Source organism: Microtus oregoni, unplaced genomic scaffold (assembly GCF_018167655.1).
Source record: "Microtus oregoni isolate MIOR12 unplaced genomic scaffold, Mior012 000050F_003, whole genome shotgun sequence".
Taxonomy (NCBI): Eukaryota; Metazoa; Chordata; class Mammalia; order Rodentia; family Cricetidae; genus Microtus; species Microtus oregoni.
In genome coordinates, this window is record NW_024543227.1 from 1,340,995 (window position 1) to 1,358,199 (window position 17,205).

At 44.0% G+C, this 17,205-nt stretch overlaps 1 long non-coding RNA gene, 1 other non-coding gene and 1 pseudogene across 2 annotated transcripts; 1 reads left to right on the top strand and 2 right to left on the bottom strand.

Moving 5' to 3' along the window:
• The first annotated feature begins 1,848 nt into the window (after positions 1 to 1,848).
• On the top strand, positions 1,849 to 6,356 carry LOC121436774 (annotated as a pseudogene).
• A 5,820-nt stretch (positions 6,357 to 12,176) lies between these two features.
• LOC121436799 lies at positions 12,177 to 15,578 on the bottom strand. Its single transcript, XR_005972807.1, has 3 exons — positions 15,432 to 15,578; positions 12,491 to 12,597; positions 12,177 to 12,240 (listed from the first exon to the last, which is right to left on the bottom strand). It is a non-coding gene; the product is annotated as an uncharacterized LOC121436799 (long non-coding RNA).
• Positions 15,579 to 16,196: 618 nt separating this feature from the next.
• Positions 16,197 to 16,268, bottom strand: Trnaa-cgc. The gene has a single exon. It is a non-coding gene; the product is annotated as a tRNA-Ala (tRNA).
• Between the last annotated feature and the right edge of the window lie 937 nt (positions 16,269 to 17,205).

The window sequence follows — 17,205 nt, forward strand, 5'->3', positions numbered from 1 at the left end:
TCACGAGGTTTTCTGGGACTCTTGGTGGTGGTAGGGAGGTACAGCCCAGCACAGTGACCAGCAGCCTGAGGATAACCCTGTCCCTTTGATGACCTTGACCCTGGTAAAGATGAATCTAGGATGCAGTAAAGAATTTCAGAAACAGCCAGGATGAAGCAAAGGTTGTGAGCTTATTAATCCTGTGGATAGAAGCTCACACAGAATAAGGATGGCTCCTGCATGATGGCCTGAGAGTGGACTGGAGAGAGACTTGAGATTAGGTGTCATTGCAAAGGGTATGTGAGGTGGGCAGGGAGGGAGGTACAGTGGGAGAGGGAGAAATGGGAGGATTTTTATGGCTCTAAAGTTACATTGCTGAAAGAATGTAATTCAAAAAATTTCAAGATTAAATTACATTAAAGCCTATATACAGGTTTTTAAATTAACTATAAGAATATTTTTACTCTTTAAATGGGTTCTATTTTTCCATTAGGAAAAAATATTCAATAGCTTATTAAAAAGTAAAAAATGAAAATAAAAAGCAATGCTTTTAAATGTGCTTATTCCTTTTAAAATTTCTTTCAGTAAATTAAATTGTAAGGTGATTATGTGACTTAGGCGAGAGAATGTAGTGCTATCATCATCCATCTCAAGGCTATAAGTACTCTGCCCCTAAGTAAGCATAACTGTGTTTTTTATTTTCTGCTTTTGAATGCTTTTCCACAGGGAAGTCTGTGCACCACGTGAGTACCTAAAGCCCACAGAGGGTACCAGACTTTATGAGATCTCTCGGAACTGGAGTTACAGACAGTTGCGAACCATCGGGTAGGTGTTGGGTATCAACCCTGAATCCTCTGGAAGACATCCAGTGATATAAAAGAATGAACCCTATCTTCAGACTCTAGTTTATTTGTTGTTATTTTTAAACATTATTTGGGATGTCTTTATGAATAACTGCATCATATCTGCAGGTAATTTTGGCTCTATCAGTTGAGTTGAGGTTTCTTGAATGTCAAAAAAAAATGTAAAAATGATTACAGGGTGAGGGGCTGTGTGTTCCCTCTCATATCCCCTTCAATGCCCTGTCTTTCTGTCTTATTTTGGGACAAACAGACCTCCCCATGCACAAATATGAATATAGACAAACGTATATCGCAGGATACAAAAGTCAATCTAGAGTGAACAAATGATCTACACAGGACTAGGGAGACATCTCAGAAGTTAAGAGTGCCTTTTGCTATTGCAGAGGACCTGACTTCAGTTTCCAGCACCCAGTTCCAGTCTCTGAGCAACAGTGACAGGAACCCCAATCTTCACCCTTCTTTAGTGAAGAAGGGTTAATATTTTAAATTAAAATGAGTTTTGTGTCCCAAAGATTAAAACAATTGTTTAGTCTGCACCTTAGCTCCAAAGCAAACCAGAATTCAAGCTGCAGAAGCAGTTTAGCATTTGTGCTCCAGGGCAGGTGGGATTTCTGAGTGAGGTGAGCTGGATTCAGCTATCTGGAGCATATCCTGGCACTTATCTCAGCCGGGTCTCCCTGACTCTCTAGAGGCAGTATGACACCCTGCAGAGTGGAGCAGCAGGTTCTGTTATCAGGCACTCCTCTCCTTGGGGGCAGGAAAGGCCGGACCAAGGACCTCTCCTCAGTTGCCTCTGGAAGACCTCTGTGGGGCGTCTGCAGCCTCAACATCATCCAGGTCCAGATTTTATTTTCTTTCTGTGAAAAAAGCATAAACATATCATCGACCCCAAATATATATAGGTCGGGTTTTTTCATAATGCATTGTAAGGGCTTTTTCCACCTTGCCCTAGCAAAGGTCAGCTTGGTGTTATCATGTCAGATCCGTTTGCATCAGGATCTGCTTACAACTTTTATGATTTGCTTTGAAGGACCCTTGTTATGCTCCACAATTTTTTTTATTAGCCCTATATGCAGTTCTTCCATTGGAAGAGCCATTTGTAAAATTTAGCATAAAAGGCACGCCCGCAAGGGACCCAAGGAGCTAGTGGCAGCGGGGGAGGCCATGTGGACCAAGGCGCTGAGGGCAGCAGGCCTTGGCCCCCCAGGCCCCCCCCCCCTGCCGCCGCCATGGGCATCAGCAATATGCGCCCAGGAACCCGCCTGCGGGGAGGATCAAGGCAGAGGGTTCAAAGGCTGGGGAAGTTCTTGGAAGGCGGCCACTTGGGAGATCTGTTCCTTCTCGAGAGTCTAATCCAGCACTGCCCTTGGGAAGGAGCTCCCCAAGGAACCCCCACAACCTCATGCTGGAGGCAAGAGTGGACATGCTCGGCTCCAGTATGATCATCAATGGCCCGGCTGCAGACCTCGGTGCTAAAGAGGCCAGCAGGCCCTCGAAGAAGCAGCCTGGCAGCGTCCAGAAGCCTGGGCCATCCACCCGAGACCGAGCCCCTCAGCATAAAGGACAAGATATCCAAGTGGGAAGGCAAGAAGGAGCCACCTACTCCTGAGCCTGCCAGGCCAACGGAGGGCCAAGAGAACTACTTGCCACCCTGCGGGGTAGAGCGGAGAGGCAGCGAGGTCACCAGAACAAAGAATGGGTTGAGGCTTGAAACAGAGAGCTTGGAAAATGACAGCAGAAGGACAGCAAAGACCACGTGTCAGGACACAGACCGGTGGCCAGGCCTGAGGCAGAGTGATGGGCAGCCGGAGCCCAGCCAGCGCCGAGGTGTCGAGCTGAAGCCCAGTGACTTGCGTTTTCAGAGTGACCACCTCTCCGCGCTCAAACAGGTCAGGAGACTGGAGAAGGCCTTGAAAGATGGCTCTGCTGGTTTGAACCCCCAGTTGCTGGGGACTTGTTATTCCCCACACTGTCTGCCTGACAAAGCAGAAGAGGACCAGCACATTCCCGAGAGTCCTGGAAGTGGGGGTGCTTTTGCAGCTGGCCGCAGGGCCCACCCCTTGGAGGACAAGGAGCCAGGGGCTGAGGCTTCAGAGAAGTGTAAAGGCCAGGAGAGTGTATACCCGGGCTCCAGGCAGTGTCCCCGAAGCCTTTCATCAACCCCCTTCCCAAGCCCCGCAGAACGTTCAAACATGCAGGAGAAGGGGACAAGGACAGCAGTCCTGGGAGCTCAGGCATTGGCTTCAGGAAAGAGAAGAGAAACCTGCCTCCCCTGCCCACTTTACCTCCCCCTCCCCCACCGCTACCCTCCTCCCCGCCTCCTACTTCCGTGAATAGAAGACTGTGGACTGGGAAGCAGAGACCCAGTGCTGACCACAGGAAGTCCTATGAGTTTGAAGACCTACTGCAGTCCTCCTCTGAGAGCAGCAGGGTGGACTGGTACGCACAGACCAAGCTGGGACTCACATGCACTTTATCGGAGAACGTCTACGAAGACATTCTAGATCCACCTATGAAGGAAAATCCGTATGAGGACATCGAGCTACATGGCCGCTGCCTGGGCAAGAAGTGTGTCTTGACTTTCCCTGGATCTCCCACCTCTTCCATCCCGGACACTTTCACCAAGCAATCCTTGTCCAAGTCTGCATTTTTCAGGCAAAATTCAGAGAGAAGAAACTTCAAACTGCTGGACACCCAGAAGCTGAGTCGGGAGGGAGCTGGGTCCCCAGTGAGAGCCAGCCCCCCCCTAAACAGCTAGCAACCCGGATGACACTTTCTTTAACCTCGGAGACCTACAGAATGGCAGGAAGAAGAAAAAGATCCCCAGGCTGGTATTGCGGATCAATGCCTTTTATGAGGCCCGGAGAGGAAAGAAACGGGTGAAGAGGCTATCCCAGTCCACGGAGAGCAACTCAGGAAAAGTGACAGACAAGAACAGCGAGTCTGACAGCGACACCGAGGAGAAGCTGAAAGCCCACAGCCAGCGCCTGGTCAATGTGAAGTCCCGCCTGAAGCAGGCCCCTCGCTACTCCACGCTTGACCGGGATCTCAGCGAGTACCAGTAGAGGCAACTCTTCGAGTACTTTGTGGTCGTGTCTTTGCACAAGAAGCAGGCAGGGGCTGCCTATGTGCCAGAACTCACCCAGCAGTTTCCTCTGAAGTTAGAAAAGTCATTCAAGTTCATAAGGGAGGCTGAGGACCAGCTGAAGGCAATGCCCCAGTTCTGCTTTCCTGACGCCAAGGACTGGGCTTCCATCCAGGAGTTTACCAGTGAAACATTCTCATTTGTCTTAACTGGAGAAGACGGGAGCAGAAGGTTCGGTTATTGCCAAAGATTGCTGCCTGGAGGCAAAGGGAAGAGGCTTCCTGAAGTTTATTGCATTGTGAGCCATCTGGGATGTTTCAGCCTCTTTTCAAAGTTCTTGGATGAGGTGGAAAAGAGAAGAGGCATTTCCCCTGCTCTGGTGCAGCCCCTCATGAGGAGCATCATGGAAGCCCCTTTCCCAGTCCTGGGCAAAATCATCGTTGTCAAGAACTTCCTGCCAAGCTCGGGGACTGTTGTGATTGAGCTGTGTTGGCCCCTGGACTCCCGGCTGGAGCACGTGGATTTTGAGTCTCTGTTCTCCTCCCTCAGCGTCTGGCACCTCATCAGTGATTTTGCCTCCCTGCTCCTGGAAAGGAGGGTCATCTTCATTGCGGACAAACTCAGCACGCTGTCCAAGTGCTGCCATGCCGTGGTGGCGCTCATCTACCCCTTCAGCTGGCAGCACACCTACATCCCAGTGCTGCCACCCGCCACGATTGACATAGTGTGCTCACCCACGCCCTTCCTCATCGGGCTGCTCTCCAGCTCACTGCCGCTGCTCAGGGAGCTGCCACTGGAAGAGGTCCTTGTGGTCGATCTCATCAATGATCGGTTCCTCAGACAGATGGAGGACGAGGATTCCATTCTGCCCCGGAAGCTTCAGGTAGCCCTGGAACACATTCTGGAGCAGAGGAATGACCTGGCCTGTGACTAGGATGGAGGCCCACTGGACTGCGTGCATGGCCCTGAGTTCAGCCCCTTGAATGCGGTGGCGTCTGAAGCCTTTGTCCGATTCTTCGTGGAGATTGTGGGCCACTATTCCTCGTTCCTGACCTCGGACGAGGAGAGGAGCCTGCAGCGAGAGGCCTTCAGAAAAGCTGTCTCCTCCAAGAGCCTGCGCCGCTTCCTGCAGGTCTTCATGGAGACCCAGACTTTCCGTGGCTTCATCTAGGAGCGGGAACTACGCAGGCAGGATGCCAAAGGTCTGTTTGAGGTCCGAGCCCAGGAATACCTCGAAACCTTGCCCAGCGGAGAACACAGCGGAGTCAATAAGTTCCTAAAGGGTCTGGGCAATAAAATGAAGTTTCTCCACAAGTAATAACCCTCATCTTGGTTCAAGGGAAGACCTCCTCCACTGGGACCACACATTTCCAACAGAGGTCTGAGAGGCTGTGGGCTGAAGGCAGTCCCTAGCCCCAGCTCCTCCTAGAACGGGGCCTGCGAGCTGGGCACGTGGCAGGTGCTCAGGACAGCCCTGGAAGGGACCTGCCAACATGCAGCTGTTGTTACTGTGGTCGGTTCTGGGATCTTTATATCTAGGTATTAAAAGAGATTAAAAGAGAAGGAGAAGAAAGGCGTTTGGGTCTTCATTCTGTCTTGCCAGGGCTAAGAAAACTCCCTCCTGCCCTACCTCATCTCTTCTGGGTCAGCTGTTGACAGCTGTGGAGCCAGGAGGAGGGAGGAGATAGGTAGAGTGGCTGCCACCACCCATCCAGGTTCTTGTGGACTGCTCTATGACGCCACCTGGTGGCAGAGACCGTGAGCTTCGCTGTTCTTGACTGGGGTTTTTTGCCCCTTAGAAGGAAGTCCCGTAGACCTGTTCTTGCCCTAATACCACACATAAAAAGAGGAAAACTTGTTAATTGTTAATAAAATATTCTTAGGGTCCTGAAATGGATATCTCCTGTGGCCTAACCGTGACACTTAGACCTCTGCTGTGAACCTATTCCTCATAGCTGACAGACCTTTCAGGCTTCTGTAGTTGGTTCTCTTATTGAGAGGGAAGAGCTGGACAAGGTCACAGTCAGATGACCTGTGTGGGACAGTGGGAGTCTGTGAGTCCTGTGTGTACACAGGAAGGGTCTCAGGCTGGCCTCGGACTACCACCCCAATACTGTGGACACCCAATGGATTGTATGAGAAAGTAACTTCTAGCCCACATGGCCTGGAGTGGGGCAGGAGTAGTGGGAGGGGGTGTGGCTGAGGCGTTGGGGGAAGCCTGAGTGAGAATGTGAGCATGGGGGCTCACACAAGCGCCTCGGTTTAGTTAACTTTCATGATAGCAATGCTCTGTGTATTTTTATACTGCCCCTAAGTGATCACTTTTAGGATTTTGGAATATACAGTCTTTTCTAACTTATTTTCTATTATACTGTTTTACTTAAGAACTCCAAGTGAATGAATAAACAAATATCTTTATCAACATTCCTAGTGAGTGTATAATATTCTATAATATTATGAATGTTTTTGTATTTGATATAAGCATAAAAACAAAAATAAATTTGGGGAAATGTGCTAAAAATTAGCATAAAATCCTTTAAGGGATTTTTTGCTATAACATTAGCAAAATACAGTTGTGTGAATTGTAGCAATGATCTGGGAAAAGATTATTGTTTTTGCCTTTGAATTGAGCAAAGACAATTGTCCAGGAATCAGTCTTAAAATTATCAATGAATCTATTGTTTAGTATAAGAAACACTGATCATAGTCAATATTCTGTCAAACAATTTTTCAGCTTTTATCCTGTCCTTTTGTATCAGACAGGCTACTGTTTTAAATTAAGAGTTTAATATCTTAACTGGCAAAACTGGGAAGGTTTAGCCACAAACAGCATTTTTTTATAAAACTGTTGTAGAATAAGTTTGTACTTAATATACACACTTGCCATAGCTGAATTATAATTAATATACTGTATTTGTTGATTATTGCATACTTTACCTTTTGATTTATATTTTACCTGCTTGAGTATCTGTTAGGCAGCTTGCTTAAGCTTTCTATTGAAAACTGTTTTTTTTGTAAGAATTTTATCTATTGGCTCAAGGTCCCTCATAAGACTATTATAACTAGAGCTTTAACCATTGGACATCCAACCAAAAGTTTGCAAGCTATCCTCCTCTTAAGTTTTAAGTCTGCCTTACAGATAGGAAAATGGAAAAAGGAAGCATTTTAACTAATAATGCTGGCCTCATTAGACACCAACATGTAGAAGAATGAAAATAGATCCATATTCATCTCCATGTACAAAACTTAAGTTTAAATGAGCCAAAGGCCTCAGCATATAAAAATTATGTTGAACCTCACAGAGAAAAAATTTTTTGAAGTACACTTTGCCACATCTCAAACACAGCCTCAGTGGCACAAACATTGTGAGAAACCATAAACTAGATCTCTTGAATTGAGAAACTTTTGTATAACAAGGCTATAGAGTGGGAAAAGATCTTTACTTACCATAAATCCCTTTCAAAAATATATGAAGAACTCAGGAAATTAGTTATTAAAAATTAATCCAATAAGAATATTTGTTACAGACCTAATCTGAAAACTCTCAGACGAACTTAAAAATGAGAGACACCTAAAAAATGTTTAAGCAGAACATCCTTTAGCCCTCAGAGAAATGCAAACCAAAACTCTGAGATTTTATTTTATCCTTGCAAAAATGACCAAGATTAAAAATTACTGCTAACAATTTATGCTTAAGAAAATGTGGGTAGGGAAAAAACTCCATTGCTGGAAGTGCAAACTGACAGTCACCTTTGGATCACACATAGTATTGAAAAACCTGGATAAACCAGACTCCCTCATCAGGAAGAGAAGGATCAAAAATCCAGGACTAGCCTGTTCAGCGACCCTGTACCAGGAACTGTCTGAAGACAAAGCCAGACCTTTACCTCGAAAAACGGGTTTTCCAGCTGCAATTATCACAGTACTGTTTTAGGAACTAGCGGATTATGACCCTGGGAGTGGTCCCAAGGCAGGCAGCTGTCCTCCTGCGACCACCACTGTATTTTTGGAATTTATGACCCTCCTGGACCACTGGGCTGTGGCCCCTTTTCAAAAATTTTCTCTTTAGGTCACTAGAGGCTGAACTCCTCCCCCCACCCCCCCCAACTAAAGCCACGTGCACTACCTCAGCAAGGATGGCCTCCAGCGAGCCATGGGGAGACCTGAGTGAGAGTCTCCCCAGCACTGGGGGACCCCCATTATGTCTATTTTTTTAAAATTAGGCAAATATTTACCTCAAAACTTAGCAATAACCCTTTTGGGCCTAAATACAAAGTTGTTTAACCATAAGACCATGGGCTCAGACTTGCTTACAGCAGAGTTACTTATCATAGCCAGAATCTGAAAATAACCCAAATGTACCTCTTTTACACCTAGGATAAATGAGACATCATCCTTTTAAGTATCCATGAATACCACAAAATATCTTGGAATAACTTTAAGCAAGCAAGACAGAAGTTTGAGTCCCGTAATCTCTGCGTGTGAAGGCAGAAATGTTTTTTATTTTTAACCATTATCACTTGGTAGAGTATAACTCCTGCCCTTGATAAATTTAGTGAGAGGCTGGAGTCTCAGCAGTTTAGCCTGGAGCAACACCTGTCAGCAGGAAAGAACCTCAAGCTGAAACAATACGACTCCCACCCAAGAGCGGGCCGTACAAATGGAAAAACTTGTATGAGAATTTTAAATCTTGAGAGATCCCCTACTTTCTTGGGAAAGCAGAAGAAACACAGCAAAAATGACAATTTTACTGAAAGCAATCTACAGATTCAGTGTAAATGTCCATTAAAAATTATAGCAACGGGCTGGAGAGATGGCTCAGTGGTTAAGAGCACCGGCTGCTCTCCCAGAGGTCATGAGTTCAATTCCCAGCAACCACATGGTGGCTCACAACCATCTGTAATGAGATCTGGTGCCCTCTTCTAGTGTGTGGGCATACATGGAGGCAGAATGTTGTATACACAATAAATAAATAAATTAAAAAAAATTATAGCAACATTTTTCACAGAACTCACATACAGATTTTAATGTAAATGTTCATTAAAATTATAGCAAAACTTTTCACGGAACTCGAAAGAACAAACCTCAACTTTATGAGAAAGAAATGAAAACTCAGGATAGCCTAAACAATTTTAAAAATTTTCTTAATGTATTACAATCTTTGATTTTAAAACTTTTTTACAGAAACACAGTACTGAAATTAATCTACCTTAGATATAAACTTAGACACCTACAAACTAAAGATTTTTGACCAAGAAACAAGATTTTTAAAAATGGAAAAGAAGCATATTTACTGTCCTAAATGAAGCTGCAGCTTTTTGAGTCTAGATTCCTTTATAGCAAACCTGCCTGTCAGCTTTTGCTCCATATGGCAGGGGGTTAAAGACATAGGCTCTCTAGCCCTAGCAGCCAGCCTGCTTGGCAGGCATAGCTGTGTGGATTGTACCCTAACTTCTCGCACCTCGAGGGACTCCCTTTTGAGTCTGCAAGCAAACACATAAAGCAAACACATAAATCTCTCTTTTTGACTCTTACTCCTCTCTCCCTGATTGATTGATTTTTTTTTTTTTTGAGACAGGGTTTCTCTGTGGCTTTGGAGCCTGTCCTGGAACTCGCTCTGTAGACCAGGCTGGTCTCGAACTCACAGAGATCCGCCTGCCTCTGCCTCCCGAGTGCTGGGATTAAAGGCGTGCGCAAATTCCTGTATGAATTTCTCTTCCTTTGAAAGTCCCATATCTTTTTGGACGACAGTGATCCTGCGCCTACCTCATTCTGCAGATGTGTCTGAGTTCTACAGCCACAGAATCTTCTTTTTTCTTCTTGTTGTTGTCCCGGGACCGCCCATCTTCATCCAATAGTTGGCCGTGCTCCGAGTCACTGGTTCGGGCGCCACTGTAAACCGCTTTGGGTGGGTTACTCAGTCTAGGGTCTGTAACCCACCTGGCAGTTCAGCTATTCCAGGGTCCCGGAGAGGCACTATCTGGAAGATATGGGGGGAAAGAGGAAGAAGGCTAGGTAGATTTGTCGAAGCCTGCGCTTATTAGAGACAGGTTTACAGTTTATATAGGGTAAGGAATTGGAGGGGGGGGGGCACAGGGGCCTGGACTCTTGTCGCATGGTTCACGTAGTTCACGTTGGTCACTAGGCCAGGAGGTTACATTCGGTCAGATCACATAGGCGGGGAACTCACAACTAGGAGTTGACACACCTAGTTCTCTAGATAGTTTGGAATGTGGGGCGGGTTCCACTAACAGATAGCTCTCCATTAACAGCCAATTTGGGTATGGGGTAGGCTCTGTCAATAGAACGATTCCTAACACAATTAGGGGTGTGGGGTTCTCTGCAGACTCCCCAGGGTGATGGTTCCTGTAATGACTTCAGGAGGAAACAGCTCCTGACACCCTATCTTCAGACTCTAGTTTATTTGTTGTTATTTTTAAACATTATTTGGGATGTCTTTAGGAATAGTTGCATCATATCTGCAGGTAATTTTGGCTCTATCAGTTGGCTTGAGGTTTCTTGAATGTCAGAAAAATGTAAAAATGATTACAGGGTGAGGGGCTGTGTGTTCCCTCTCATATCCCCTTCAATGCCCTGTCTTTCTGTCTTATTTTGGGACAAGCAGACCTCCCTATGCACAAATATAAATATAGACAAACGTATATCGCAGGATACAAAAGTCAATCGAGAATGAACAAATGATCTACACAGGACTAGAGAGACATCTCAGAAGTTAAGAGTGCCTTTTGCTATTGCAGAGGACCTGACTTCAGTTTCCAGCACCCATATGATGGGTGACAGATGTCTGTAACTCCAGATCCAGGGGAACTGACAGTCTCTTCTGGTCTCAGTGGGCATCTGCACTCAAACGTGTATTTGGCACACACAGACATACAGGCAGACCCTCAGTAAATAGGGAAAATAAACCTAAAAGAAGTCCAAATTACAACCTAAACATGAATCTTGTAGCAGAATACAATTGGATGTTCAGGTTCATGAATTACAAACAAACTTCTTAGATACGGCAAACCCCCATTCATTAAATGAAGAACAGGAGTGTTAAGAATTCCATAAAGTGAGAAAATGTCTATTCTTCCAAATATATGATAGAAACATATTTTTCTTACCTGGGAAAATGAATGTGGGAAATTGTATATCAGATGACAGTCTTCCTGTATCCAGAATACAGAAAGCTTCTAAAGGAGACACTAAGAAAATAAACAATTCAGGAAATAAAACTTGACCAGAAGGGTGAGTAGATGCTCCACTAAGAGAAACATACAGCAGCAACATGCTTAACACTTAGGGAAGAGAGACAGGTGATTCTGATGGGACTCTCGACACCCATATAAAATACTCAGAAATAAAGACTTGTCATACAAAGACCTGGCAAGTTTGTGGAGGATGACTCTCAAATACCCACTGCTGGTGGCCATGGAAAACAGGATGATAACTTGGAAAAATCTTTTTCTGTTTCTTCATATGTTAATTGTCATCTGGCCATCACAACCCAAATATATAACCTGGAGAAAGAGGACATATTTTCTTTTAAAGACTTATTTATTTCAGTTCACAACAGCTTTATATACAAGACACTGAAATTGAAAACAACCTCAGCAACAGGCAACAGGCAAAGACTCATTTCCCAAAACCAGCACGGCAGTTTTCAACTGTTAACTCCAGTGCCAAGGGATTCAATGTCCACTCTTGGCTTCCATGAGCAACAGGCATGCATGAGCTCTTCATACCTATATGTAGGCAAGCATATATACACATGAAATAAACTAAATTATAAAACTTGCCGTGTAGCTATACATTGCTACACTATTTCATATTAAGAATGAACAATTATCATGGGCAACAAAAGAGATAAATTTAAACATATATTCAAGATGAATGAAGGCCAGATGTCTCTAAACTCTGGTTTTATCCTAATACATTCCAGCATATATAAATTTGTCTATAATATCAGATTGTTGTATTTTTCTGCAGACAGAGTTGGGCAGTGGTTGGGTATGAGAACCTAAGTAACATAAAGAAACTTTATGGATTGGTAAATAATAATGAAACTTATACCTACCTGAGTATAAGAAGATGTCTATTGTCATTATGGGGAAAAGTGGAAAAATACAAATTACGTTTTATATTTGGTGACTTGGACTTCAGAGATTGCCCCATGGTTAACAGGACTTGCTGCTCTTACAGAAGACCTGGGCTGGGTTCTCAGCACTCACTTGCTGGCCCACAATGGACTGCATATCTGTTTCTAGGGGAAACAACACCCCTTTCTGTCCAAAGCAGCACACCCTGATCCTGAAACCAGAGCAAAAGAAACATACACTGACCCTGAGACTAGAATCAATTCACTGGCCCTGAAACCAGAGCCCAACGTTTTAAAAAGGCCAGTGAAATAAACACACTTTGCCCCTGAAACCAAAGCCACAGAAACACACTCTTCCACTTACCAAATCAGCGAAACAAACTAACCAATCTCTCAGCATAAAAGGAACCAATCCCAGAGCAGGAAAACAAGCTAATCACTGAGCATGAAACCACCCTGTACCTGTTCAGTTGGGAGCTGCCTTTCCCACTCTTGCAGGGTCAGCCACCTCCTGGACTCTTCCCTCCCAGTGAATCTCTTAAATGAGGCTTGGGTGAGACCTTCTTTGCCTAAGAAGAACAGAGAAGCAATGACTTCAACTGGAGCAAGGCAGAGGTGAGGGGAGCAGAACTGGAAAAGCTTCTCCTAGCAGAGCAGAGTTGTTACTCTTCTGAGGATCTAAGGAGAGCTGTAACAACCTGGCTGGGGTAACCCTCCCCTACCAGAGCAGAGCTGTTAATTTGGGGCAAACTTTCCCTGAAGCAGGGCTGTGAGCTCCTAAGCTTAAGGTGAATTTGTGATATTCATTGATGCCATCTTAAAAGGATTCCTCTAGCCAATACTGGGACAAATGGAGCATGGAAATAGAGAACGGCAATAGAGAGGAAAACAGTTTAGGAAAATGGGTGTTGAGCCATACTGATAAAAGTCAGCACATGAGTAAAGAACTATGGAGATAAGTAAGCAGTGTACTACACACCAGGTCATCATTGAAGAGGACCAGGAGAATTATAACACATAACCTATCACAGCAGTAAGTGATTAACTAACTTTCACAACATATAACCAGGGACATATCTGCACAAGCATGAGTATATACACAACACACACTAACAATTGTCAATGTAAACACACAGCTCTCACCTCGAAGCAAGAAGAGAGTTCATTCTGGAGTCAAATATATGTGAGTAAACATGAGTGAGACAGGTTTATGTTAGTACAAATTGCATGTCACAATGTGGAAACAGTTTCATGAAGTTTTTATAATAACAGAATGAAGAAACTGTAGACTCTCCTTCAGTGCATTGGAGATAATATTAAGTAGACTATTATGGTAAAGCAGAGAAACCTCAGCTACTAGCTGCTATGTGATGACACACAGTACTTTGACTCGCAGAAACTTAGAGCTTTGTTAAGGAGACATATTCTGATATTTTAAATGTCAGGTCCAACGTCATCTGTTAGTGACAAGGTATTAGGTAAGTCCAACACAGGGGGCCCAAGGATTGGCTACTCATGGGCTCAAGAGAACACAAAGGAAATTGTAATTAGGCCCTGGGACTGCGACTTCCACCATCTCCATATCACTGCAGGTCTAAGAGTCAATCAATCAGGCTTTGCAGACCAGCCTCTGCCAAGGAATTCCTGTACAAACACACACACACACACACACACACACACACACACACACACACACACACGACACACACACACGACACACACACACGACACCTCTCATTCTCACTCTCCTAGCTCCCTGGTGTTTACTGAGAGCTCAAGGGGTACAATCACGTTACAACAGATTCGTCTCTGACCACACACAGGATGGTGAGAGCTCCTAAATTATGTGGTCTGAATGAGATTCCTGTGACGATGGCCATGGACTTGTCTCTGGGACATTTCTCTCATTTGTTTCAGACTGTCAATAATAACCTGTAAATGCCGATAAGAAAATAGCGACAAACTGCATTACACATCAAATAACGTTTTCATCATGGGATAATCCATGCTTTCAACAAAATATATCCTTTGTAAGTTTCATTGACACTTGTTTCCTGACAGTTTACAGAAGATTTAATAATTTGTTCACAGAAAAAACAATACGTATCTATTTGTTTAAAAAATAATAGCAGTTATAGATGAATCAAAAAGTACAAATATTTGTGCATTATCGCGACAGATAGATCCATAGTGCTGATAGGCCGAGAGATTTCCAAACATTGCTGAATTGGAGACAACCTGTCTTAATGAAGGACAACTATGTTCACGGCTCAAACAATACATTATTAGTAAGATGTCTGTTGATTCAAAACTGAGCTACAGATTCGATGCACTAACAATAAAATAGCACTTACTCTTTTTAAAAATTCTCGAAAAACCAAAAAAAAAAAAAATTGAGTGGAAGCCGGGCGGTGGTGGCGCAAGCCTTTAATCCCAGCACTCGGGAGGCAGAGGCAGGCGGATCTCTGTGAGTTCGAGACCAGCCTGGTCTACAAGAGCTAGTTCCAGGACAGGCTCCAAAACCACAGAGAAACCCTGTCTCGAAAAACCAAAAAAATATAAATAAATAAATGAATAAATATAAAAATTGAGTGGATAATTCTAAACATTGTAGACTAAATATATAGCTTGTGTAAACCTTAGAAACAGACAAATGTTAGAGAACAGCATTGCCTGATAGGAGACCTCTGTTTGAACCTACAGTAATTGGACCAGCATGCTTTTGAATCAAAGTTGGCAAGAAAAAGTCCAAAACCAACATTCCACGCTCACATCCACACATTTACAGACCACTGCCTATATCGAGTCAACATTTTTCCTGTGTCTGATGCTGGCATCAAGCTTGTGTGTAGTGCGTGTAGTGTGTGCTGAGAAGAACTGACCATACTCCTGCTGCAGCCTCCCAGGCACTGGGATTACTGGCATATGTACCATGATTGGATAATTGGAGAACTGATGTTTCACAAATAAACAAGGCAATTTGATGCATAAAGATGGCCTTTCAGGAAGCAATACTGAGGCAAGTGTATATCCAAACCCACAAATATAAACTAGGACCTACATCGTATCATATGTGAAGACCATTCAAAATAAATTACAGATGTAAAAATATAAAAATCAGCCTATAAATGTCAAACAGAACACAAGAAGAAAATCCCTGTCACTGAGTGCCAGGCAAAGATTTCGCAGACAAGACACCGAATAAAAACCGTAATTGAAGAACTAGAGAAGGTGGGATCTTACAATTTAAAATCTCCTGCTCTTCCAAAGACATGGATGAGAATTGAGATGATAAGTCTGAGGCTAGGAGAAAAGTTAGAAATACATATATCTGATAAAACATTTCTAACATTTCTATGAAACATACGGAAAACCTCAAATGTCAGCGAGCAATCTCACGCACAGAGTGGGAAGTCGGGATCACAGAGTGCTCATTTGGCCTCATTTCCCTCCTGCTCACTCTCCGACAACTCCCCTCCTGGACAATGGCTCCAGCACAGCCCTGTACAGAACAGCACAGGAGGAGGCAGAATGGTCCCAAGTCTCTCTCCTTCCGGAGAAACACAGGCTGCAAGCCCCGAGGTAGGAGTGGTCCTACTTGGGTCTGGAATCCCCGCATCTGCCTCCCAACCCTCAGAAAGATTCTGGTGCTCCCCTCCGGGAATCCATAAGCTCAACTCAGTCCAAACACCAGGAACTGAATGCTCCTTTCCAGGACATCGTCCGGTTGCCATTTGAAAAGAGTCGCCATAATGACCCCGGTTTCTATGACAACCGCAATGCTGCCTCCCCCTTAGTAACCAGGAATGGCTCCGCCCAGCCCTCCCTTACTTCCTCTCAAAGGAAGAACTCTTCACCCTTGTTTTCACCCAAGAAAGCATACCCATTAGAGAAACTGTCCCCACTACGAATGCAGAGCTTTTCTTTTTTTTCCGCTCTGTGAACAAAGCATATCCCTAAAAGCCCGACCACATTGTACTCACCAGACCATGGTGGTATCTATGGAAATGTCGTCACAAAGATGAACATTGCTGTCACGGTGACAAATGAGCAATTTTATCCAATAATTAGCTATGCATATATAACCTCATCACGGGACTTTAAATTCTGGGACACCTTGCACAGAAACATCCTGAAAAAAGAAAATCAAAGGTTAAAAGTATTGTTTTGGAGATGCCGGGGCTCGAACCCGGGGCCTCATATATGCGAAACATGTGCTCTACCTCTGAGCTACATCCCCACACCTGGTAACAGTTTCATCAAAGCCCTTGTGAAGTCAGAGGAACCGAGCCAACGTTCAGAGTCTCTGCAAGGGTCTGCATCAGGTCCTTTGAGCATACTGGATTCCAGGTTGAGTTTAGTGCTTTGATAGGATTCTTGGGACATTTGTTGCATGAGAAAACAATCTATTTTCAATCAAAGGAAAAATAATAACAATAAAAATAATAACAACAACAATTATAAGAACAAACCTTATATTCTTTGAAGCATGGTAAGCTAACAATGAATGATACTTTGAAGTACTCAGTCCCATCAATTTTACTTCAACTTTACCTGCAGGTGGTTCAACATGCCAGTATCATGGGGAATTAATAATAATATGTTGCTGATATGCGGTCATGTTTGAGAGTATGAGTAGCTTCCTGAAACCCTCTCTAGCATACCTCCTTTCTCTTTTAAAAGACGCCTTAGTTTCCGGGCTTGAAAGGCAGTTTTTATAATCTTGGTCAGGCTGCTCATTTTGTTTCTTAACGTTGCCAATACTGTCCATCACTCCATTTATGGCAATAACTAAATGTGCGGTAGCTATTGGTTCACAAAACCCTAAGGTGCTGTCACTTTCTGCATGTTTATGTATCTCACCGCATGCTTTGTAAGTTTCAAAAATGAGAGGTTTTCTGAAATATGTCCTCTTTTCATACATCACCTAGTATATGTCTCAATATACAAAATCATTAAATAAATATTTCATGTATGTTCAGATGAGTTAGAAAAGTGAGTATTTTTTAAAAAGAAAACAATCATTTTTTTTTCATTTACATACCATCCAAGTTTCTATTCCCTCTCCTCAGCCCATTCCCTCTTCTTACCCGTCCCCCCAACCTTCATCTACTCCTCAGAGAAGGCAAGGCACATTGCCCAGAGGAATTTATACCTGGGGCTTTAATTTAATTCAT